The following is a 24,280-nucleotide window of genomic DNA, read 5'->3' on the forward strand; positions in this document are numbered from 1 at the left end:
GGACTGGCAGACAGAGCACTGAATTAACAGCAAGCCAAGAAAATTACAGATAAATTTTTTTTGGCATCAGATCCTAGAGCTATATAAGCCCGTGATGCTGGCATGAGCCCATATATTCCTGTGCCAGTCCAGCAATTTCAGTTGCATGTAAACCTGTAGAGAAAAGACTGATTTTCTAAGGGCAATTTGCCAACAATGTGAAAAACCTTTGCTAAACGATGAAGGCAGAAGAGGGCCTGACCCTCAGATGGAGCACAGACATGCCTACCCTGATGTCAGCGGACCTAAGATGAAGAGAGCAACACTAGAAGCTACTTGATAGATATAGTCTGGTCCAGCACACACCAGTGGGACAAGACAAATCTTCCCTTCAGCAAACATACTTTCCAAACCCCTTATTTTTGTTCCTCTGCAGAACAAAACCCTCTCAAATTTATTGACGGTCTTCAAGTCTGGTGTGCAAGCTTGGACTTACAATACTAGGTGAGTTTTCACCATTGCCCTGAGAAGGTCCTGACCCTTATATCGTATTCACTCTTTAGTCCTAGATTAGCTATCAGGCTTATAGCAGTTTCTGATATGTATGTCCTGTGCGCGCCCAAGTGTATAATTCAGATGCAAGGTAAAGCAAGATGTTGGTGGAATGCAGACTCCTGCATGCTGTCTGGATTAATGGTGGCTCAGCTGTAGTGTCCTGCTCAGACCACTGGTGCCTTACCTTCGTAAGGACTACAGGTTTAAACATTACTTAGTAATAAAACACAGGGTGAAACAAACAGCAGAAAAGCCTAGTGTTGGAGTCACAGTTTTGTCCACTCACGTCTTGCTCTTCCTATGCTTCAGGATCAGTAAATTCCCTGTAAAGGGGGAAAATGACTCTCTATTTAACATGCAGGATGTTAGGACACTTCCAGTAATACCAATTGTTTATCATGCTGCTGCAAATCAAAACCTTCACAGGGCGAGAGCCTCGCTGTGCAGCATTCATGTCAATCACCCTGCGACTGATGCTGCTGAGTGTTTGCTGGATACTACCAATCCAGGCTGTCAGCTGCAATTATATAATAAAACAGGGACACTGCACCAGAGGGAGTAAAGTGTGTTTGTGGGAAGAACCCCAAAAAAAGTCACTGTTTGTACTACAGAAAGTGCTGACGGCCATTCAGTAGCTGCTGGCATGCCTACAGACACATGCACGCACGCCACATGCCACCTATGGGAATTCCTAAAGCACATTCAGACATCCAGTGCTTCTGTTCCGACACAAAATATTTCATGAGGCACTGCTCCTTGGGGGACACAGAGTTTCAGTCACCTGCATGGCTTCAGTCCTGTTTCACAGTGGTGTCTCTCCACTTGTGTAAGCAGAAGAGCGTTGGTGCAGAATAACAGAAAAATGAGGCAGGCCTTTCTAATCAATACTGTGGTGTTTATATCTCGCACTGCATCGCTATAGCTGTCCTGCTCTTTACAACTTGGTCTCAACCTACATGCATCAAAGAAGGGAAGTTCTTCAAAGTGCTCTGCTTCCTATAGCAAAGCAGCACATTATAGCTGTATGTTAAGAGAAGGTCTGTAGGATTACCTGCGTTTGAATTCCACAGTAAGAAATATGGAGCATTGTAAATGTCTGTTATTATCAGTCCATAAGCTACAGTAGAAAGCAAAAGAGAGGAGAAATAGCTCCAAAAGAAAATATAATAAAAACTAAGCACGTGGACATCGAAGAGACATGAGTATATTTATGTTTCATAAATATTTAACCTTGATTCACTTTTAATCTAAAGGAAAAAACCTAAATAAAATATGCCAGATTATTATCATTGCTTTGAAGTATTAACAAGGCCTGAATAAATTATCATTTATGTATTTTAGGGACCCGCCACAGTGATATTGGTTTTCATTTTCATTTAATAAACATAGTTTTATTTTACAATGTATATAAATTACAGATAAAAAACACGGCATGGAATAATTGATTGAATATGTTTAAGCAATTCATTTGACTTGTGCTATGAAAATGGAAGCTGATTATTGGAGTATGGTTTTATTTAAAGTCAAACACTATAGCTGCCTCAGAAACTATGTCAAATTGTTTTTTCATTTAGCAAATTCAGCTGGAATATTCTACATCGATGTCCTACTCTTCCCACAGAAGACCTTCCTATGAGTCCCACAACACCTGAATTTGCAGCTACAACCTTCCCCCAAGTCCTGCATGTCTCTGGATACAGAACCTCAGACACTGAAGCTGAGAGAGGTGCTGACCCTGAGAAGGTGGGGCTGGGGCCCAGCTCAGGATTTTGGTTTCTTTCTTTATGTTAGTCTCTCTCCTCTGCTCACTTAAGTTACTGAAAACCCAGCTGATCCTCCCCACTCCCTCCCAGTGACAGCCCTTGTTCTTCACGTAGGCCTCTTGCTGCCTTTCCACTCCCTTTGTACCACTCAGATTCCCATGCCCCCATTCATGCTACACATTTCTCCTTTAATTTTCTTTTCCTTTGTATCACAAAAAAAAACTCAGAAGTCAACTTTACCCAATACATCAAGCTTTTCAGGAGTGTTACCTATATGTTGGGGAGGGGGGAAGGTCAAGGACACAATATTGTCTGCATGTTTCAAAGCAGCAAAGTGACCACAAATGTCAAAACAGGAAGGTGACTGCTGGACCTGGTCAGACCAGGCTGAAGAAATCCCAGCCAAAAGCCAGAGAAGGTCACCAGTCAGCCTGCTATGTCTTAGCTTACAATGACCATCTCTACAGACCTAAATAATCAACAATTCTTACCAAACATTGTTTTCAGAGGGAAAATAGGAAACATCCAAGAATTTTAGTTCAAGAACAGCACATAAATATTAATAGTGGAATCTAAACAGAGGAGCAGCATCAGTGCTAGGATTAAATTATTTTAAGACTGACTTTCTTTTGCTCCAACAACATGCTTAGCAATATTCAACATAACCAAGAAAATAGCCTTTGCCAAAAAGAGTAAAGGGAACAACATTTTTCTTTTTTTCCCCTTGTTTTTTTATATATAACCAACATTGACACAACTTTACCGCTTGGGCATCTTGCAGGGAATAAAGAAAACTAAAAAAACCCCACTATACTTTCTGGGGCAGCAGACTTACTACACCCTTCCTTGCTGTCAGGAAAACTGGCTGGTATCTCACCTGGTGTGCCAGTGCCATGAGGAAGCCTGGCGAAGCAGATTCAACAGTGTCTTGGGAACATTTTGTTCAGGGTGGAGCAACAACTCCAAGGAGGCAACAGGCGCTGGCTGAGATGCTGCAGGTGAGCACTGCACAGACTGGCTGCTCCGCGAGTGATTGGTTTCAAGGGTTGCCAGCCTGTGAATAAATAGAGGAGGTATATTCAGTGAGATTACCTGCTGCTCAAGAACTATGTTCCCCTATTTCTATACTTGGAAGTAATTAATAATGCAGAGTCATTGTCCATTTATTGAGTGTGGGAGCTGTGAAGAAAACAGAATTTTAATAACAGATACTTACAAATATTTAGAGTACAATTGATTTATTAAAGGATCACTGTACTGATGCTCTAAGCTTCACCCTGACTTACCTCTCACCTGATTTGTTAAATTTACGTTTTGGCACTGTTTGGAGGTTGATTTCATGTGAACAACTACACACAGAAATAATATACACAAAACAAGAAAAAAAAAAGCTCCAGAAAGGAAGTGATCACTTTCGGGTGATAAAATTGAGGCCAAGGACACTAGAAAACCCCTGTTTTCTTCCTGGTAGTTACTTTGTAGTTGTTCTGCTTTGTTTTAATGCCTTCTCATGAAAGCCATAAGTAATACAATAAAAACTAAGGTAGCCAGGAAGAAAATGATTATTTGTTTGTAGTTTTAAAAATTATTTTGGAAAAAAGTGTATGTACAGACGTACTTGACATATTCCAGAAGATAGATAAAAGAGCAAAAAGTCTCATCCCACTTTTCCTTTAAAAAAAAAAAAAAAAAAAAAGAAAAAAAAATCTGTTCTATTTCAATAGGTCTGTTAGTCATGAGGTATTTGAGGCCCAGGTGTGTAGTACAGCTTGTATGAACGATGCCTCCTGGAGATCCAGAGCAGACAACCCGTGATTCCCTAATGCTCTTCAGTCACAAACTCCCCTGTAATCCTGGAAAATCCCAAGGATGCGGTGCCTCAATCTTCCCACCTGTAACATACAGCCAAGGATCACCTGTGTCCTACACTGTTCCAGACACATGATTATTTGTCACAATAACATTTAAAACCAGTAAGAAACATGAGAAATAGTTGATAAGGGCCATCAGGATGTGATGTGTTAGTGGTGTATCCAGCCTGGAGGGAGACTGGCTGCCTGGAGAGCACCCAGGCTGCTCCAGAGGGGCAGCCTTGAGAGGTTGGATTTACCAGGCAGAAGGCAGCTCCTGTGCACATCTCCTGGCATTCACAAATAAAGCCTGGCTTTGGGGATGGTGTTTTACTGAGAGACTCCCCCTGTCCCAAGCTACTAAGGAAGGAAAAAGAAAGAACTGAAGAACAAGGCAAGCTCTCCCGGGAGGAAACACAAATGAGGACAAATTCCCTCTTTCCGTTTCAAAGGATTTTTCTTCAAGTTATTTGATATCATTTCAATCAAACGTAAGCAGAGATTTCAACACGTTTCTTCAGAGAGTATTAGCCTCTCGAACAACTCTCTCAGTCTCTCTCCCCCCTCTCATTTCCCCAAATGCATGCTGTGCAGTCATCGGCATGCTAAGTTGAGTGTTCCTCCCTTAGGTCATTATTTCCACTCTTTAATTGTTCTTTCAGCCTTCTGTAGCATTATTGTTATCCAGATTGTGTTGATGCTGCTTTCCAAACACAGATGAGTAACAGTTCCTGCCCTTAAGAGTGTATATTCTCGAAATAATCCTTTCAAATTCTCCACCCAAGACGAAACACACCAATTACAGCTGTAACAGTCTTCAAAGGTTTTTCAAACTCTCTGAATTCCTATTTCTGACATGAAGCCAAATACACATCTTTTATTAACGTAAAACTAAGCGGGGCCTTTTCCAGGAAACTGAGCTTGCATTACAAAACTGATCTGAACTTCCCCAGAAATAAAAATCTTGAGTTGTAGGCCTTTGCCATGCCTCGTTCCCATAGGCACCATATACCTCAGAAATTACAAAAGGATCTCTGTGTCCCAGCCCAAGTTGGTTTACGAGCAGCACTTACATGGCAGCTGGGTGATGGGTACACCCAAACAAGGCACTGCTGATGGAAATCTTCCTCCTTTTACAGGCTGAGCTGGTAAAAGGTAGTTAGCAGACCTGTTGCACGGATAGGTTATAATGAAAAAGTTAAAAGGCAAGGCTTTAGGAGAAGCCACGGAAAGCCACAACAGAAATGCAAACAAAGTCATTCATTCCAATTAGAGCAAAGAAAGCTGAAAATTACTCAGGGCAGTCAATTTACTTTATTACACAAAAGTTTATTTCCATAGGCTGTTCACATAACATTGTTTGGTTTCTGGTCACAAAATAATCAATCCAAGAGTGCATTTTTCTGCACAAGCTAGGAAGGAGAAGATAGCCCAGGTAGAACGGCATTTAAGAGAACAATCACCTCCAAATATAAAACTTAGCAGTTAGTTTAGGAATGGGTCTCATTTTGTATTTGCTGTTGAAGTTATGAGCACAGAGGTGTGCTTGGTGATATCGACACGCTGTAAAACGTCTCTCAAGCACACTGATCTTTGATTATCACCTGTAGGTTTGTGGCCACTGATTCTCCTGGTTTGTTTTGCTACTGTGTAATTTCTTCTAAGCTGCACTAAAAAAAAATTGTCTACTGGAGTCATGGGAGAACATTTTCACAGCACTTGATGCGCAGGAAGTTTTACTGCTGAGCTTTCGGAGGCACTCAGCTCACCATGCAGATACTCAGTCTGTTGGGTCGCTGAACTGTAATAAAAGACATCATTAAGTGAAACATTTGATGGAGGTACTTGGCTCATTGGGTCAGTGGTTATAGTTATAAGGAACTCCTTGTGAAGCTAATAGATAAAAAAATGAGCTCTTTTGATTTCCAAGACCAGCCTCTCTTTTTTTAAAGAGGGATACATGGCAGTTTCTAGTAATACACATAATAACTTAAGATATTTTCTGTAAGACCGCAAGCTGCCACTGTCAGAGCTGCAACAATACTTAGGTCATTGGCATATACAACCAGCACTGACATCAATACACTTATGTTAGAAAACTTGCTGGGCCCCCACATCGTACTATCAGGATGAAAGTACTGAGACTTTCACTGACTTTGCAGTAGAGCCAGAGAAATCCATTGAAACACACCAGTTACACAATTTTTTTCCAAAAGCACAATATACTCTATAAGGGTACCAGAAGTTTGTGATTCTCGCTCTTCCTGTAACCTTCATCCTGTTCACTCCCCACCTATCTGCACCAAAAACCCTCAAGCCTATCTCAGGCCTAACTCAGTGGCCAACATCATCACTTTGGTTTGATTTCCAAGCTTGAAGTGGAGCATAGCCAGCACTAGAAAATTTGGTACTAGCTGGCCAATGTGCAAGCCCCAGTGCAGCTGCTGACGAGCTATTTCATTACTACAGGTACATTTCCAAGTAAGTAGTCACAGAGGCCACCAGCCTCTTCCCCCTGCCCCACCACCTCTGCTCCGAAACATCCCCTCAGGGTACCACCTGGCTGTCCCTCACCTGCACTGGTCAGGACAGAGAGCAGAGTGTGACCATGCCCAGCTGCAGACGAGCGCCATGGGTGGGAAGGAAGTTACCACACAGCAAATGTTTTAGAAACGTTAAGCCTGTGAAACAAGAGTGAAAGGTAATGGATTGTTTTACAATATTAAAGCAAATGTATTGACAATGTAGTAATTAAACCCAGCTGTAAGAGAAGAGAAAAGGTGCTGGAATGTAACTTCCAACTTCCCTGGGAGAAAGGGGACTAATCTGGAAATATATCCCTAAGAAAATTCTGCTTTGGACCTCCTAGTTCAACTACAGGTAGAAATGAGTCTCCTTTCTTCTTTGACACTACCAAGGGTTTCCTGATGAACAAAGTTGTGGGTGATGGAGCAAACCACAGAACTCCTGGGGAGGGTCCCCATGCACTTCACGTTCACGGCTTCCTCAGAGAGGAATCTTGGTTTCAGAGGGACACTTGACATTTCAAAAACACCCATATGGACTGGATTGACCCGTGACGGGTGGCACATAACTTAGAAAAGGGTAAAGCAACCGAGCATAGCTCTTACAGCTCAATTTTTTTTCCTTCCAAATAGTGAATTTCAAACTTTGTGAACAGAGCGCTCAGACTCCAGCTCTGCTTAATGCACCACATAGTAAGTACATTAAGAGTGAAGCAGCAACGTGCAATGCCAAACCATTTCCAGGAGTTTTTCTATCATCACCTTGCCTTAGCAGTGACTGTTTTTGTGCTCAGAGAGGTTGAAATACAGCATGTCTACAACTGCTTTCTAGTAATATCATTGATATTATCTCTATTACAGGTGTTTAGGTGGTTTGTTGGGTTGGTTTTGGTTTGGTTTGGTTTTGTTTTTTTGTGGTTTTTTTTAAACTATTAAATTTCATCCATTTTGCAGGAAGCTGTATGTTTATCACTAGCATGACAGAGCCTTGACCTGACTGAGTACCTAGCTACTACCACAATATGCATTTGAAAAAATTTAATGCTTAATAAAGGAATATCATGCAAGAAATAGCACTGCTTTCATACTTCTCTACTACTACTGGTATGAAATCATTCAGTTGCTTCATTGCCTCTCTGTTTTTCAGGCTCTGCTATTTTCATTTTCATGCCACCTTCTGCCTTAATTTTAATCACCAAAAAACCCCAGATAATAATCACAAAACAAAAACCACATTTTTTTGAGAATCCATTTACCATTTTCAGCTTCAAATCTGGTGTCATGTCACTAAACCATCATTAAAATAATTGCCTTCAATAGCAGTTTATAAATGAATCCCCAGACAAAGACTATAGCTACTTGTATAAAATACACTGCTATATTGGAGGAACACAAGCATTGTTTCTTAAACAATTCATTTGCTACTTATGATATGTAAATCCATAAATAATGTAAATTTAAAGGGGGGAACCCACCTAGGATATTTTAATCAGAACTTTTCTGGAAGAAGGAGACTGTGGTTCTACTACTGATCTCATCCTGTTGTGTCACCAAGCACAAATTATTTGCACAGCCCTTTTTTACACAGCCATTGCAAAAGAAACAGGATCAGTTGGTGGAAGCAAACTTTCATTATAATAGGATGGTTTGGGTTGGAAGGGACTTTTAAAGAATGTCTAGGGCATCACTGAGGAGATGCCAAGTTCCCATGTCATATAGGCTGCTGTCTTGATCCCAGAGGTAGTCACTTGATATCAATATCAAGCTCTGAAACAGAAATGACACACATGCAGCAGCAGACCCTCCCAAGGACACAGAGACTAACAAGGCAAAATCTGTTAGGTCTAGGAACTGCTTCTTGTCACAAAATATGCCAAAGTGTCGAATTGCCTGTGACCTATCACAGCCACCACTGCTACACTACTTGAGTTGCTGTCAAAGCCAACAAGACACACAGAAGCCATTGTGACTGAAGAAACCACTGGAAAAGGTTTGGGGTTTCCTTGTTTGAGTGCTTTTTCTCTCAAATTCTCTAACAGTGTAAAAATCTTAGCAGCAAAAACCTCTCCTAGGACTTTCACCCAACAAAATGCTCCTCCGCTATTGCACAGGTTAGCTGAAAATATCTATTGTTTCCCAAACTAAGTACAAACAAGCCTGTATTTCTGCTACTAAGAAACCTAAATATAAATTCACAGAATCTCAGATTGGAAGGGACCTCAGGTATCATCTAGTCCAACCTTTCTAGGAAGAGCGCAGTCTAGACAAGATGGCCCAGCACCCTGTCCAGACAACTCTTAAAGGTGTCCAACGTGGCCAAGTCAACCACTTCCTTGGGGAGATTATTCCAATGGTTGACGGTCCTCACTGTGAAAATTTCCTCTTGTGTCCAATCAGAATCTCCCCAAGAGCAACTTGTGTCCATTCCCCCTTGTCCTCTCCATGTGACTCCTTGTAAAAAGGGAGTCTCCATCTTCTTTGTAGCTGCCCCTTAAGTACTGGTACATGGTGATGAGATCCCCTCTGAGCCTCCTTTCCTCAAGGCTGAACAAACCCAGCTCTCCCAGCCCATCCTCGTATGGCAGGCTTCCCAGTCCCTTGATCGTCTTGGTGGCCCTTCTCTGGACCCCTTCCAGCCTGTCCACATCTTTTTTGTATAGAGTGGACCAGAACAGTACACAGCACTCCAGGTGTGGCCTGACCAGCGCTGAGTAGAGTGGGATGACGACTTCTTTGTCTCTGCTGGGGATGCCCTTATTGATGCAACCCAGCATTTTGGCCGCAGCAGCACACTGTGCGCTCATGTGGAGCTTCCTGTCCCACCACGACCTCCAGGTCCCTCTCCACAGAGCTGCTCTCCAGCCAGCTGGATCCCAGGCTGTGCTGCGCTCCCGGATTATGTTTTACCAGGTGCAAGACCTTACACTTCTTCTTGTTGAACTTCAGAAGGTTCTTGCTGGCCCACTCTTCCACCCTGTCCAGATCTTCCTGCAGAGCAGCTCTCCCTTCTGGAGTGTCTCCTCCCCACTCAACTTGGTGTCATCCACAAACTTCACCAGGCTACACTTGATCCCATTATCCAGATCACTTATTGACATGTTGAATAACATTGAGCCCAATATTGATCCCTGAGGGACCCCACTTGTGACAGGTTGCCACTTGGAAAAGGAGCTATTTACCACCACCCTTTGGGTGCGGCCTGTCAGCCAGTTCCCCACCCACTGCACAGACCACTTGTCTAGGCCATAACGCATTAATTTTTCCAGGAGGGAGCTGTGGGGGACCGTATCAAAAGCCTTGGAAAAGCCCAGGTAGACAATGTCCACCACCTGCCCCATGTCAACCAGGCAAGTCACTTTGTCATAGAAGGCCACCAGGTTTGTCAAGCATGATCTGCCTTTAGTGAAGCCATGGTGGCTTTTCCCAATCACGTGCTTCAATTGACTCATGATGGCCCCCAGGAGGATTCGTTCCATAACTTTCCCAGGGATTGAAGTAAGGCTGATGGGCCTATAGTTACCCGGATCCTCCCTCGAACCTTTCTTGTAGATAGGGGTAACATTTGCCTTCCTCTGGGACATCCCCCGTTCTCCAGGACTTCTCAAAGATTATGTAGAGTGTCCTCGCAATGATGTCAGCCAGCTCTCTCAACACCCTTGGGTGGATGGTGTCAGGGCCCATCAATTTGCAGGGGTCAAGCTCCTGTAGTAATTCACATACTCTTCCTTCACTGATGGTGGGTCGGTGTTTGGATCAACTGGCAATTTCGTTCCCAAAGCCTGGGACCCAACCATGCTGGTAAAGACAGAGGTGAAGAAAGTGTTGAGGACCTCTGCCTTTTCTGCATCGTTGGTGACTGACTCTCCTATTCTGTTTAACAGTGGGCGTATGTTTTCCTTTTTCTGCTTGTTGTTGACATACCTGAAGAACCCTTTCTTGTTATTTTTGACATCTACGTCCGGTTTCAATTCAAGCTGGGCTTTTGCTTTTCTAACCGCATTTCTGCACACTCTGGCAATGCCCTTGTAGCTCTCAATGGATAATCCTCCACTTCTCCATCTCTAGTATGCTTCTTTTTTGGATTTGAGTAGACCCAGGAGTTCATGGTTGAGCCACGGGGGCCTCTTGCTCTGCTTACTTCCCTTTCCTTTATAGGGGATAATTCCCTTTCTGCCTGCAGGAGGAGGGCGTGAGGCTCATGTACTGGCCAGAGGACAGACCTCATCCTAAGGCTGCAGCACACTGCTGGAATTCCAATTTCAAAATATCAAAAGAGTGACAGATGAACAAAAATTAGAAGTATATCTTAAATATAACTTCCCTTATCATACTTTTTCCAGAGAAATCACTTCTCACAGCGAACTTCCCAAGATTTTCTTTAAGCTCTCCATCTAAGCTTTCCTAAATAAGACAAAGATGTTATACAAAGCCAAGATCATACCAGCACAACTGAAGGACAGCGACATGACTTTCTAATATCACCTTTCATGCTGCAAAACACTGTTCTGTTGGCCTGAAAAGGATGTAAACCTATATACAAAGATCTGTTTTAACTTCCCTGGCTGGTAATGCCAACTATAACTGCTTCTTATTATGAGAGGTGCCTGGAATAACCACTAACATAATAATTTCTGATAATTATAAGCAAGAGTGGTGACAGGATCAGGAGAACTTAACCATGGCAATAAATACTTTCAGATTTTCGGAATACGGAAAAAAAAAACAAAAAAACAAGACAAAAAGTAGTCTGCTAAGCACTGTGAATGCATTATAACACAGTAGCTGGCAAGTCCATGCACCAGTGTCTTCCATGGGTTATGTTTGGGGTTGCCGCAGGTGTAATCTCATCTGTGCATAGTCACTTGAAAACTGTCCAGTAGAATCTGTCATGTAGATTGGGTCAACATTTCTGCAGCAACTGTGCAGTAATCAGTGAAGATTTCCTGAAAATTCAGCACTATGGTCTAAACTCTGGGTCCTTGAGGATTTTCTCACATGGTTGGGTTTTCTGAATGTCAGGAAGGAAGATGGGGGCCATTGAAGGGAGGAGGACTGAGCATCCTCTATCTCCCCCCCACTTACACTAACAATGTCAATGCCATCTAGTGGTCAAGATATTGTGATGTAAAAAAATGGATAAAGTTACGCAAATATTGCTTGGGGTAAAACCTGAGAAATGCAACTTCTTATATTGGATACTTTATGCCTCTCATCATAAAGAACAAAAGAGCGATTTGTACTGGAATGGTTGTTTTCAGTACCTGGTAATGTTCCAGAACTTGTCTCTCAATGGGTTAAGCAATGAATGGTATTTTACATCTGTCTCTGCATCCTCTGTTTCCAAACATGGTAGAGGAAAAAGATACATGAATAATGGGCAAACCTTGCACCCAGCTCTATGAATGGCAAAAAAAGTGATTAATTAAATTCAACACCAATGTTTAAATTTAGTAACTACGTACCATTGCTAGACTGGAGCATTTGTGAACTGGATTTTCAACAAAACCAGGCAATAAATACAGTCCATTCAAAGACATATACATAGTCAATAGCATCCATAACATCTACTACATTCCAGTGCATTGAAAGAAGGTGAGAAATAGAAAGTTCATGAGGATAAATGCATGCTTAATACCTAAAGTCTTTTTGTTAGAAAACAAGGAGATAAGTATTTATCATTACCATCAGTATTGAACATGTTTTGTAACACCTTTTGTTCAAGTTTGATATCCAGTTCAGGGTGAGGGGAATTTTTCAGTTTGGTTCAGAATGCTTCTCCAAAGCTTGTCCAAAACTGGATGTGTCTGGAAATGTGGTGAAAACAAACCTTGTTGGAAGACCATCACTGCTTATCAGAACCTACCCTACTTTCCCTTCTGAAACCAGAAATGGCTGACATACACAACAAAAAATAAACAAATAAAAGCCAAGGCAAGAGAGCTTTTATGTCTGCATAAAACCTGTTCAACCTAATTTTTCCAGAAAACATGATAGCAAATTGCAAGGTGTAAGGAAAATTGCAAAAAGTACCCTGAAAAAAAAAATCAGGTCAAGACATTTCAGAAAAATGCTAAACTTGTTCAAGCATTACAACACATACCATGTTACTCTTCGAAGGGGAATGAAAATTTGCCACTGTCTCCAATACAGATGGTTTCTCCTCCCTTCCCCATATTTTCTGTACATTCAGAGATTCTGCAAGCACATAGCTCTAACCTCAGTTTTGGTCCCACCCAGCTCAACCCTGATTTTCAGATCTTCCTAATTTGTTCTTGCACATCCAAGGTTTTTTGAGTTTCACTGCAGTTTTAGGTATAGAAACACTACTTCATACACACGGATGCTTGTGTGCTAACCCAACCAGTTGGTAATGTTTTGAGTAATGCATCATAACAGCAATGGCACCTTAACGATGTATTACATTAATACATCATCAAAGCTATGACACTCTTATGATATATTAGTTTAATACATCATAGCAGTGCCGTATCTTGGACAATGTATTACTCCAAAACACAGCAACAGCCAGAAAGCTCTCAAAATAAGTTTTGTGGGTTTTTTTTCAACTTGTTTACATTATATGGGTTTGGAGTTTTTGTTTTGTTTTTCTTTTTTTTTAATTTCTCAGAAAAAACAGTGTTCACCAGGACAGAAGACTGTAGTTACTTACAATATATAACAGTATTCCTAAGAACCTATTCCACAGTCCATCACCTAATACATCCTAAACCACGGTGAGGGTTATTGTGCCAGCATACACATAGTTGGGGAGGAGGGAGTGCTGGTGAGTACCTGCTTTCTGCCCTGAGCAGACAGGGGAACTGGTCATCCACTCTGCAGTCACACCAAAATGCCACACACAACCAGCTCCTCCTTAAAACAGCCAGCAAAGAATATGTCAATTGAAGGGTTTCTTAAAGACAACCTTCCTCAAAAAGGGCTGCGGGAGAAGAGATGGAATTTATTTCAAAAAAATTCCCTACTTTTAAATACTCTGCTCACATTTGTAGTGATGGTTCAAAACCCCCACCAAAACAGTGACATGTGTACTCATCACATTACTCATGCACCCCGCATTTACCCACCAGTCTCTCTCCTCTGCTGGCAATCTATGGAGAACCTTAATGAAATGAAAATTTAAGCTTTTAATTACTCATTTCATGACAGCAACACAGAACATAGGCCATACTATGTTAAATTACTAACAGAGATCATTCGCAGAAAGACAACGGGGGGACAGAGGGGGAGAACTGGCTTAAAAAGAGGTCTTCCACCTCTTTTTTCGATACCTTTAAGAAAGACTTTAACTGATCACCTGTATCACATGTCTTTCCATGACATTATGAGATTTTAGTCAGTACAGACAGTAACACCAATCGCCTGGCAATACAAGCAATGTTTGTACAAATAAATCACTCTTCAATTTCTCTGATATAAGAGAATTGCATTCCACTGTTCACACAGAATATGTAGGTCTCCTCCAGATGTTTTCTTGCATGATTGCCAAAACCACGCCAAAAACAGTCCGACCAATGAATTTAAATGTCTACAAAGTAAATCAGGTTATGTATGCATGTGTGTTTTGGGAAGGGGTATTTTGCAAAAGTTCAAAGGTCAAAACCAGAACACATGCTGGAACATAACAGAAGAGGAAGTACAAAGTTAAAAAAGCCATACCTGCAGCAAAATAAAGACAGAAAGGAGAAAACAAAATTATAATCTGGAAACAAACAGAAAAGAAAAAAAAATCCTGACAAATAAAAATAAACTGAAGGAAAATGAGATGAAAGTTCCCTCCTCAAAAATCTTTCAGAAAAACTAAACCCAAGCTACAACAAACAAAGGAAAATTTCAGAACCGTGATTCTCTGTCGCTGTCACTTCTCTACCATAAGCAGAATCTAGAGCATGGACAGGCAGCTCTTAGAAGTATCAGTAATGGTGAACATTGCATCTGAATATCCCTCTTTCAGGTAAGGTCTTACAAGCTTTCAGGTATTTTGATAGTTGTTTGCCTCTGTTTTGAGGGACTAACAAATCCTTTCTTCCTCCCTCTTTCCTAACAGACCTTGGGAGGCACCAAGACAGGAGGCAGTGTAGCAGAAGCCCAAGAGCACTTGTCTCCCAGGCTCAAAGTCTCGTGGCAGAAGGCAAGCACAGGGTCTGAACAGGGAAAGGTGCCTGTCACTCCACGGACTAGTGCCCCACAGCCTGACAAACAACTGACCATGCAAATTATACGGTAAAACAGAAATAAATAATGAAAGCTGCTTGGTTGTTCTTTGGGACTACGGAGCCTAATATACAAAAGTGAAAGTTTAAAAGCTTAATTCAAAATTATTTTTACGGCCACAATGTAAATCTTTCCTTCTATTATTTATTCATAAATTATTCATTAATTTCACTTAAAGCACTTCAAACACAATTATGCAGGTGCTTCAATTATTGCACAAAACAATGGTAACACATACAAAGCCTTCAGCTGCATTCCTTTTCCTCAGCCCCACACTTGCTGGGCTCCTCCTTTTCTGGCACCAGAGAAGTTAGCTTAGACACAAGCCTTCTACAGTCAAAAAGTTGCCCGTTTCCTAAGGGCAAAACTATTCCCAGACAGGAAACAAGAGCACATTTAATTTTAAAGCACTTTGCTGAAGTTCCTTGAGCATCCCCAGGCTGAACCAAATCCCCTCCTCAGGGACCTTCCCCCTGCCTGCTTGACACCGTGGGAAGTCCAAGGCAACACATTTCTCCCACCAGAGAAGACATGGCCTATTTCTACATACATACTGCTCCCTGTAAACTCCAGTATCTTTTTGCCTTCCTTCTTCCATGCTCCTGTAGCTCCTGATGTTGAGAGGTGGCTGCGTTCTGCACACAGGTCACTGCCGCTCAACAGCTCCCTCTGGTCCTTCCTGCTACCTTGTGTGGTGTGTGCTGACGGCACTCGGATCTGCAGCCTGTCTCTGTGTCCTTTGTCCCTGCTCAGAGCAGTGGAAGTTACACTGGGCCACAATGCCGCTGTGAAAATGTTGCCAGTGTCAGTAGTCCTTAACTTGGTGGCTCCTGGAGTGCCTCCACCTTCAGACAGTCTTGTGGAAGTCAGTGCCACGTTCTGGCATTAGGGTCCACCTCCACGGGCAGGTGAGCAGACCTGAGACAACGCAAGGGGAGCAAGAACTGCCAAGGAGGGAGGGGGAAAGCCAGAGGGACAAGGCAGGGAGGGCAGAGAAGACAAACAAGAGACAAGGAGGTAATGCAGAGACCTCTGACAGAAATCAGTGCTTACGGTTTCCTGAGTGTTTGGGAGTTAACTGCATCCCCAGTTCAGAGCTCATGCCTTGGATGAGTCTGGCTTAAGACAAAAACACTTAACCCCTATAAAGAAATCCATTTACACATAAATAAGCCACTTTTATGAATGCCAACTTGTTTTTTTCTGGCCTTATCTCTAAGATTCCCTACATTAATATTCTTCAGGGGTCTAATGTAACCTGTAAGAGATACTGTTTTCCCTGCCTAAACACATCAACTCTATTTCTGAAGAAAAAACACATTTCTTATTGTTCACATGCAGGATAAAGTACGTCAGCACTAAGTTACTGTTAAGTTACTCTCTATTAAATTACACTTGTACACATTCTAATAATTTACAGGCAAATGTGAGGCTGGATTCAATTTTTATTTCCCTTCATTTGAATACATTAATATTCTTCAATTTCTTTGGTACACAGCATTCTATATTTTCCCACAGTGCCGAATGCTTCAGAAGCATAAAACATAAGTAGTCATAACATTACTGGAGGGGGAGAGGGATAAATGCTACTCATACACATTTGAAAATCACAAGGCTTTGCAGAGAAGGAAAAAATAACACACATTAGCAGAGTAACAGACTCATGAGAAAATGTAGCCAAGAAAACAAAAAGGGGTGCTCAATTTTCGTAGGGTGGGAAAGGCCTCATAAAAATAACCTTCCTTATGTATAAAATCAGATGCCATATAATATACCTGAAAAAAAAGCAGTTCTTTGCGTGCATACAGTCCCTTTCCCTTGTAGGTCCCAAAAATATTTCACCTAGGTGAATCCCCACGGGGTGGGGCGGGGCAAGGAGGGGAGAACAAAACCTATCCAACCTTGGTGACTTTGGGGGAATCTATCGAGTAATTTTGGGAGTGCAAAACAGAAATGGAAAACAAACTATTTGCATCTCCTACCCTGTCCAGTAGCTTAATCCTCAGTATTCAACATCTGTCCCAGCACTAGGTGATCCATAGGACCCTGACCTTCCAGCTACACCTGAGAGCAGAGCTGGAGCGAAGGCAGGAGGCAGCAGCTGAGACCTGTGCTGTCCACCCACCAGTGGGCAACAGTGTCCTGTCCTCCATACCCCTTTCCTGGGTCCATCCCCAGTTCAGATGGTTTTTGCTTGATGAGATACCTTGGCTTGCTAAAGTATCACTCTCTTCTGTGTAATGACTTTTGAAACCTGCTAACCAGCTCCAAGTCCTAATCTTCACACAAATACACTCTATCAGAATAAATATTAATGGAAACATCATTAAGACACATCTGTGTGAAGGGAATGTAGAACAGATCAGATGCTGAAGTACTAACAGATTACAACGTCTTAGCAGCAACAGATATTGGGCAAAGATCTAGAGCCTGACATATGTACTGGATAAATTAAAATTGTATGAAAAACAATTTTTATTATAAGATACTGATTATAAAATATCAGCACCTAAACCATTGCTGGACTGTCTTTCTGAAGGTACTGATCAGAATGGGTAGAGAGAAAATAACCACTTCCCTTGAAAAACTATAATCCAAAAGCTAATCCCCCCCCCCTTAAAATATATTGTACAATATACAGAACCCACAAATTTAATAGCTGAACAGAAGGATTTCAATTTAGTTTTTAGAATAAAAGATGACCTACAAGGAAAACGTAAACATTAACCCAAGCACAGAAATAAGTTCTGCACACAAAGGGTGAGTGCAGAAATAACCTCTGGAGAAGAGGGAATTTATAGCTCCGGCAGAATCCTCTTGCCAGTTTTGGGCTCGTACTTGACACTTTGAGTGCATCACTCTGGGACATAGCCATTGCACTGAGGCAGCGCATAAAGCAAATTGAAAATTGCCTGTTTTTTCATCTATAGGACAGCAATGAAGATTATAATAGAGAGGAACCTTTAAAAACTGTGTGCTGTACCAGAAAATGCGCAATTCTTACTGGTGACACTCTGGAACATTTCAGTACATTAAGGAATATTCAGGTGTCTTTGGTGTCAACAGCAAACACTGAACTAGCCAAAGGACTTTACTGGAGCTATAAAGAATATTTTCCAGAGGGTTTTAGATTTATGCACTGAAATTTTCCCCCTCATACTGCCCAGATAGCAAGGGAGCACAAAGGTCATCTTTCGGTATTAGATCCATATGAAAGTTGTCATTCTTGGTTATCTTTAATAGGACACTGCACCATGCCACAATACCCGTGGCCAAAACTTATTAATGTTTTCAAAGTATATTTTGTGATTTCTAATTAAAAAAAAACTTCTGCACCTTTTCATGAAGTCATCTATATAGTACATGCAACACAAAAACACCAGCTAATGATAAGACTTTTAACATATCTTATACCTGAAACATCATTTGATAATGATAACCTGAGGATTAGATTAATCTTGGTGCCTTACTTGCATTAAATTCTATTCTTAATGCATTCTGGAGAAACACAGCACACACTTTCCTGTATGGAACCACTATCATGTTATAGGCAAGACTGGAATTTAACAAAATTCTCATCTTAACTCAAGGCACTCCTAGCCCAAAGGCAGTAAAAGTCTTTAAAGGTGGGAGTGATGAAGTTCTGGGGTGGGTATTTTTGCAAAGGAGGTAAGAAAGCTGAAGAGATGCAAAGGGAATGAATCAGTCCTGGGGCACTTCAGTGGCAGGGTCAGGGACCAAATCCAGGTTTTGAATCCTTTTGCTGTTCCCTCCATCTGAACAGAGCTGCACCAAGTTCTGGAGTTCAGTGTGGAGAGCAAAAACAGGCAACACACCTGCCAGCACTGGGAAGAGGCAAGTACTAAGCACAGGAAGAAAGGAGAATATGCCTCCTGCTGCTGAAAAGGGAAATAAAGACAGCCAGGCACAGACTTCCCAGGTGTAGCCCCCATTCCCACTGGAGGTCCTCAAGACCTGCACCTACATGACACCATTGCAAGGTACAGTTGCACAGCCCCAAAAGGGAGCTGTGCCCACCCTAGAGGCAACCCCTCTTCAGTGGGAACGGTCACCATATATACAATAAACATCCTGTTCCTCTGCAGTCTGCAAGCTCAAGGAAAAAAGTTAAGCCATAAAAAGGTTTTGCTGCTCATCAAACATTCATGTCCTGAGGCATGACTCCTCAGACTGACCTGGCTAGTCTTCAGCCTGCAACTTTGGCATGCAGCCATGAGCATGGATGGCAGCAGTGATGTGCTGCACGAGGCTTCCCCCACCAGTGGTCAGGGCTCCCAGACCAGCACAGAGGAGGGGACAGGGCTTGGGGACAAACTCCAAGCTCTTGGAGGTACTACCAAGGCTTTCTGCTGAAACATTTTCTGTATTGTAAGCCCAGAGGACTTCTGTAACGGATGCATCGCTGATTCTGCATTTTGCCCAGCCAATTTTTAAACATCATCTAATTCATACTGCAACCAGCTCAGGGAACTTACTAGAGAGTTGTGCCCTGGACTTGGTTAAAAACTGTGGCACAGCTGAAGCCTCACCTGACTGAATGCATTTATGCAATGTTAGTCAACTATTTCAGGGAAAAATGGGCAAAAACCAAAACTGTTTACTCACATGTAAATCTCAGATTTCCTTTTTTGGGGAAGTGACTCAAGTATTTTTCTGAGATCTGTTGCCTACTAAAGCAGTTATGTGCAAGTCACCTATAAATAAAAACAAAACATAAACAAGAAGAGCCATGCAATGTTATAGATCTCATAATCTGAAGTCTAATGTTCAAAATGATTAACCAAATTTTCAAGTCCTCATTACCCTCCACATAATTCAATGGGTATTTAAATTCATCTGGTGTCAGCTCTCCCCACTAAGTCTTGTTCAGATCACAACAGGAATTTATTGCAAATTTTGCAAAGCTTTTGACCTGTATCATCTTATTAAACTTTTATGAAAAATCAATGGAGTTCAATCATGTTATGAGCTGTTCTTCACACACATGTCAGCAGCAAATGGAGAAGTCTGTTTATATTAGAAGTCTAAACTGAAGATGTTGAATTGGATACAAGTGTCTGATCAGATGTCCATGGTGCTGATGAACTTGGAGTAAAGATTTAAGAAAATAAAAGTTATGCAACCTTGGAGAAAAATATGAGACTGAAAACTTGGAATCAATGTTTTTGAAGGAGGGGTCGGTTACAAGTTACATAAATGAAAATTAAGTAATTGCATCAGAAAATGTTTCAAATAGACACCCTAACAAGCTATATTTTGATTCAACGGGAAATAGACAACTTGATCACATAATCATATCACCAACTTCACTAGGAGTAAGAAAAAAGATGGAAGCATACTTTCCCCTTTTCTTTTTTACTAAGGTAATTTTTAACAGCATGAGCAGGGTCATGAGGAGTTGTTGGTGCCCTTGTCTGGGCTGGTGCACTCAAAGGAAAGTGGCCCCGTGGCACGTACCGTGGTTCTGCTTGGGAGTAGGAGCACAGGATAGTCCAAGCGCCTCAGGATAGGCTTGACAGGAGAGTGGGAGAGACCTCACACGTTGAGGGCATGATGCACACACATGTCCAGCCAAGCTGACATCACCTGTGCCTGCCCAGCAAGTCCCATAACCACCAACATCTGCAGGGGTACAAGAAAAATAAATTAATAAACAGACCACCTCTCCATATAAACTATCACACCTTGAACATGGACCTGGGCTGCAAGGCTACTGTTGCTGGCTTACTGCTTTTTTACCAATTTTATGGGCACACAGACAGGACTAGTAGTTCAACACTATATTTCAGTTGCAGACACAGAAATAACTAGCAACCAAATTCTGCAGAAACTCTGCCAGGGAAGTTTCAAGACTTTAAGCTCCAATATGTCGAATAACTAATACACAACACATTAAGCTTTAACAGAAAAGATAGTGTCTCTTGTTTGTTCTATTTCTTTATTTTTCTTACCTATTGTTTTGTTTTTAATTTCCGTGAGTAAGCAGTATTGGTATCCTGCTGGCTTCCTGCTAGCCACAGGAGAAGGAAGGGGAATTTTCGCAATAATTTAAAAATACACTGAAACTATGGAAAGGTTAAGAATTCTGGAAAAAATACCTCAAACAACAAAAAAAACCACAACAACCCAAAAACTGAACAAAGGCAAAGCAACCTGACAAAATTAGTCTTTATCAAATAATCAGAGCAGATGAGAATTCTACAAAGAACAGGCTGGTAAAACTGGGTCCTTAGTACAAATATGCCTATGATATTTTAAAACGAAGCTGTGAACATAGCTTGTTTTGTTTGCCTTGGTTTTGTTTGGTTGGTTTTTAAAGTAAAATTTTGAGTGGCCTCCAGCAAGCCATCCCAATGTGCGTGAAAGTGAGATTACTGTTCACATTTCTCAACTAGAGGCATAATGCAATATTCCACTGCAAATGGAAGAGAAACCTTTTGAAACTGATGACAATCTTTCTGTTTATCATCTTGCCAAATCCAGAGGCTATCTGTTTTTATGGCAGCCAGGTTTTTTTACCAGCAAAAGGCAGCTGATACGCTTCTTGTAGGCCAAATGGGGTTTGCTATAAATGAGACAAAATTGTAAAAATCATAAAAGGAAACAAATACCATGTTTTAAAATTTTCAAAGACAAATGTTTCACGCCAAGTCTTTCACCTCCTAAGTAAAGGAAGGCATTAGGCTCAGACTGATATTAGTTACATTAACTAAAACATCTGGAAAGGCTATTTACATGCATTCTGCATTTAATTAGAGCCTGAGACGTTTTATGCTGCAAGCATACCTTAGCAAAGACCTGCAGGTTTACCAGCTAGAGTGGACAAAGGTCAATAGGCCAGTTTCGACCAGCAACAAGTCTGAACCTAAGGAGCTTTATGCACAGAAACACATTTTTACTAAATTAATCTGCAGTCTTGTACTTTTTACCTTGGCTGCCTTCACTATAGGAAACTGAAGTCACACTACACTATATTGCAAAAGGAACCGGTACCAGGGCTTAGTCTCTAACAAATGTTGGTTCATTTGTTGCTGCATCCTCTGAAGGGAATGCTGTTTTGCTGTCTTCAGCCTTGATTACTGTGGGGAAAAGCCCTAAATGGGATATTCTTTTGGACTGATAGACAAAACACGTGTGTTGGTGCAGCTCACAATGTGAACATGGTCATCAAGGGAATTGCTACTTAACCATTCTAAAGTTAACTTGGGTACTGCAGAGTGTTTTCATGATCTTACGTGTTCTGAAAAGACAATTGAGGAAAAAAGGTTTAAAATGCTATTTTCTGCAATTTACATCAAGTACATCTATAATGTAAGAAGCAAACAATAAATGATGATAAAAATAGAAAATGAGAAGTCAGACAGTGCTCACTTTACTCAAGATATAAATACTCTCATCAGCTGTTATTTAACAAAATTTATCAAGACAACAGGGAATGTCTGGAAAGAGACTCTGACTACCCTTTTGACTTCAAATAACATAGGAAATAAACTTGATTGCATTTAATGATTAGTTTAACATCTATTAAAACTAAATTTCCAAACCTCAGCTCTACTCTATCATTAAATATAATCATCCCTTGGGAGAAAAGGAATTCATTCAGCTGTGTATATGAATGATATTTTCCGTAATGACTTTTCCAAAGCTGATCTGTGGCTTGGGGTGGTTTGTTTGGGTTTTTTGTTTGCTTTGGGTTTTCTTTTTGCTGGGAAGGGAGGGAGTTTTAAATGGGGACAAAGCTCAGAGCACAGGTGTCAGGTGTGAATCTTTGGTACTTAAGTTTGTAGGATAAGTGGCTGAGTCCACCTCAGAGCTGGGACTGGAAAAACCAAGGGCTTAAGGCATATCTCAAACAGTCTTACACAAAGTTACACAAATCACTATATAGAGTTGCTCAGCTTCAACCTGTAAAATGGGAACAATGAGATTTTTCTGCCTTATAGTGTATCACTAAATTAAAACCCATTAATTCTTGGCAAGTATTTAGATACCATACTGATATAAACTATAATAAGAAGCAAAGATATTGCTACCAAGTTTAATGGAGTTATTCACAGACTAGGAATAAGTGATCAAAGGAAGAACTTCTTAATATTCATTATAGGTGCTTAGATGTTTTTGTCAAAGTCTTTATCACTATCTCACAGGTTATATTCTTTGATAGTGTAAAGGGCAAAAGGGCTATTAACTTTAAAACTAGGCCAATTGACCCCAGCTGAAGATGACGTCTAATCCTGCTCCTGAGTACAGTGAAAATATAACTCCTCCCAATTCTGTCAAATTTGCAGAAAAGCTGCAAAATGCTCTTTTTTTTTCCCCCTTTGCAATTACGCTGGTTCAACATACTCTGACTTTTTATTATATACTTAACTCTGCTCATGCCATATATCAGTTATTTTATGGCAAAATCTGTTAGATAAATAAAATCCCTTCCAACTTCAATCTGGTGTTTTTATATAAATTAGCGTAGCATGTGTTAAAGATCTAATTACAGTAAAGCAACAGAAGAGGTGGAGGGAGTAATATGTAGTTCATTGTCCGTCATTTTATCAAATAGCATCCACATTTGCTTGGAAGTAAGGCTTAATTAGCAATCTCCTTCCTCAGTAACTACCCTCCTTTAGCTTTTAAGCCAGGCATATAGGTAATTAACAGAAGCTCTTTGCTACCTATAAGACAGACCATTAAATTTAGAAAAACTTTAGCTTTAAAGAAAAGCATGACTTAGCCAATGCAGAACTCCTCTGACAGGGCTAACCTGGCTATAATCAGAATTACTTCTTATTGTGCTCAAATTTAAGGGGAAAAGACAAAAGCACAGTGAACTGTCAGGTACGTTTAGTTTTCAGTTCACTTTATTGGACGGGATGATTAAAGATAAAAAAAGATTACTATTTAAGAGCTATACTGCTGAATAACAAAAAAAATCCTAGCAATGTGTGCCCATGGAGGAACTTCATAAACATACCAAGCAAACTGCTCTGCTAAGAATGTCCGTTTGTGGTGCAAACATGCTTAATCAATCTTATGACAGATGGAAAAATGTAAATGTGTAATATACAAAAAGCTTATTTTTAAATTACTAGACCAGGTTTTAATTGCTGATAACCTCGGGTCAGATATACAATAGGCCAGGCCTCTGTGAAGCAGTAAACTTGGCATCAGTTCTCTACATTGAAGCATAGTCTGATCAGATTTTGTTTTGCAAAGGTCATTTAATTAGTAGTATCAGTAACTCTTACTACCTTAACATTATCTTCCTTTAGCTAACGATACCAGTTTGCATGTGCTAAGTAAAACAGGAATTAACAAAATTCCAATGGCTTACTTAAATGATAAATAACAAGCCATTTTA

General features: G+C 40.9%; 2 long non-coding RNA genes across 2 annotated transcripts; both read right to left on the reverse strand.

Annotated features, from left to right (window-relative positions):
- Nucleotides 1-5,448: 5,448 nt before the first annotated feature.
- LOC135313919 (uncharacterized) lies at nt 5,449-12,893 on the reverse strand. Its single transcript, XR_010373415.1, has 3 exons — nt 11,934-12,893; nt 6,722-6,828; nt 5,449-5,948 (listed from the first exon to the last, which is right to left on the reverse strand). It is a non-coding gene; the product is annotated as an uncharacterized LOC135313919 (long non-coding RNA).
- Nucleotides 12,894-16,341: 3,448 nt separating this feature from the next.
- LOC135314084 (uncharacterized) lies at nt 16,342-22,285 on the reverse strand. Its single transcript, XR_010373559.1, has 3 exons — nt 20,383-22,285; nt 19,531-19,619; nt 16,342-18,749 (listed from the first exon to the last, which is right to left on the reverse strand). It is a non-coding gene; the product is annotated as an uncharacterized LOC135314084 (long non-coding RNA).
- Between the last annotated feature and the right edge of the window lie 1,995 nt (nt 22,286-24,280).

The sequence above is a fragment of the Phalacrocorax carbo genome, chromosome 6 (assembly GCF_963921805.1).
Source record: "Phalacrocorax carbo chromosome 6, bPhaCar2.1, whole genome shotgun sequence".
NCBI classification, from domain to species: domain Eukaryota; kingdom Metazoa; phylum Chordata; class Aves; order Suliformes; family Phalacrocoracidae; genus Phalacrocorax; species Phalacrocorax carbo.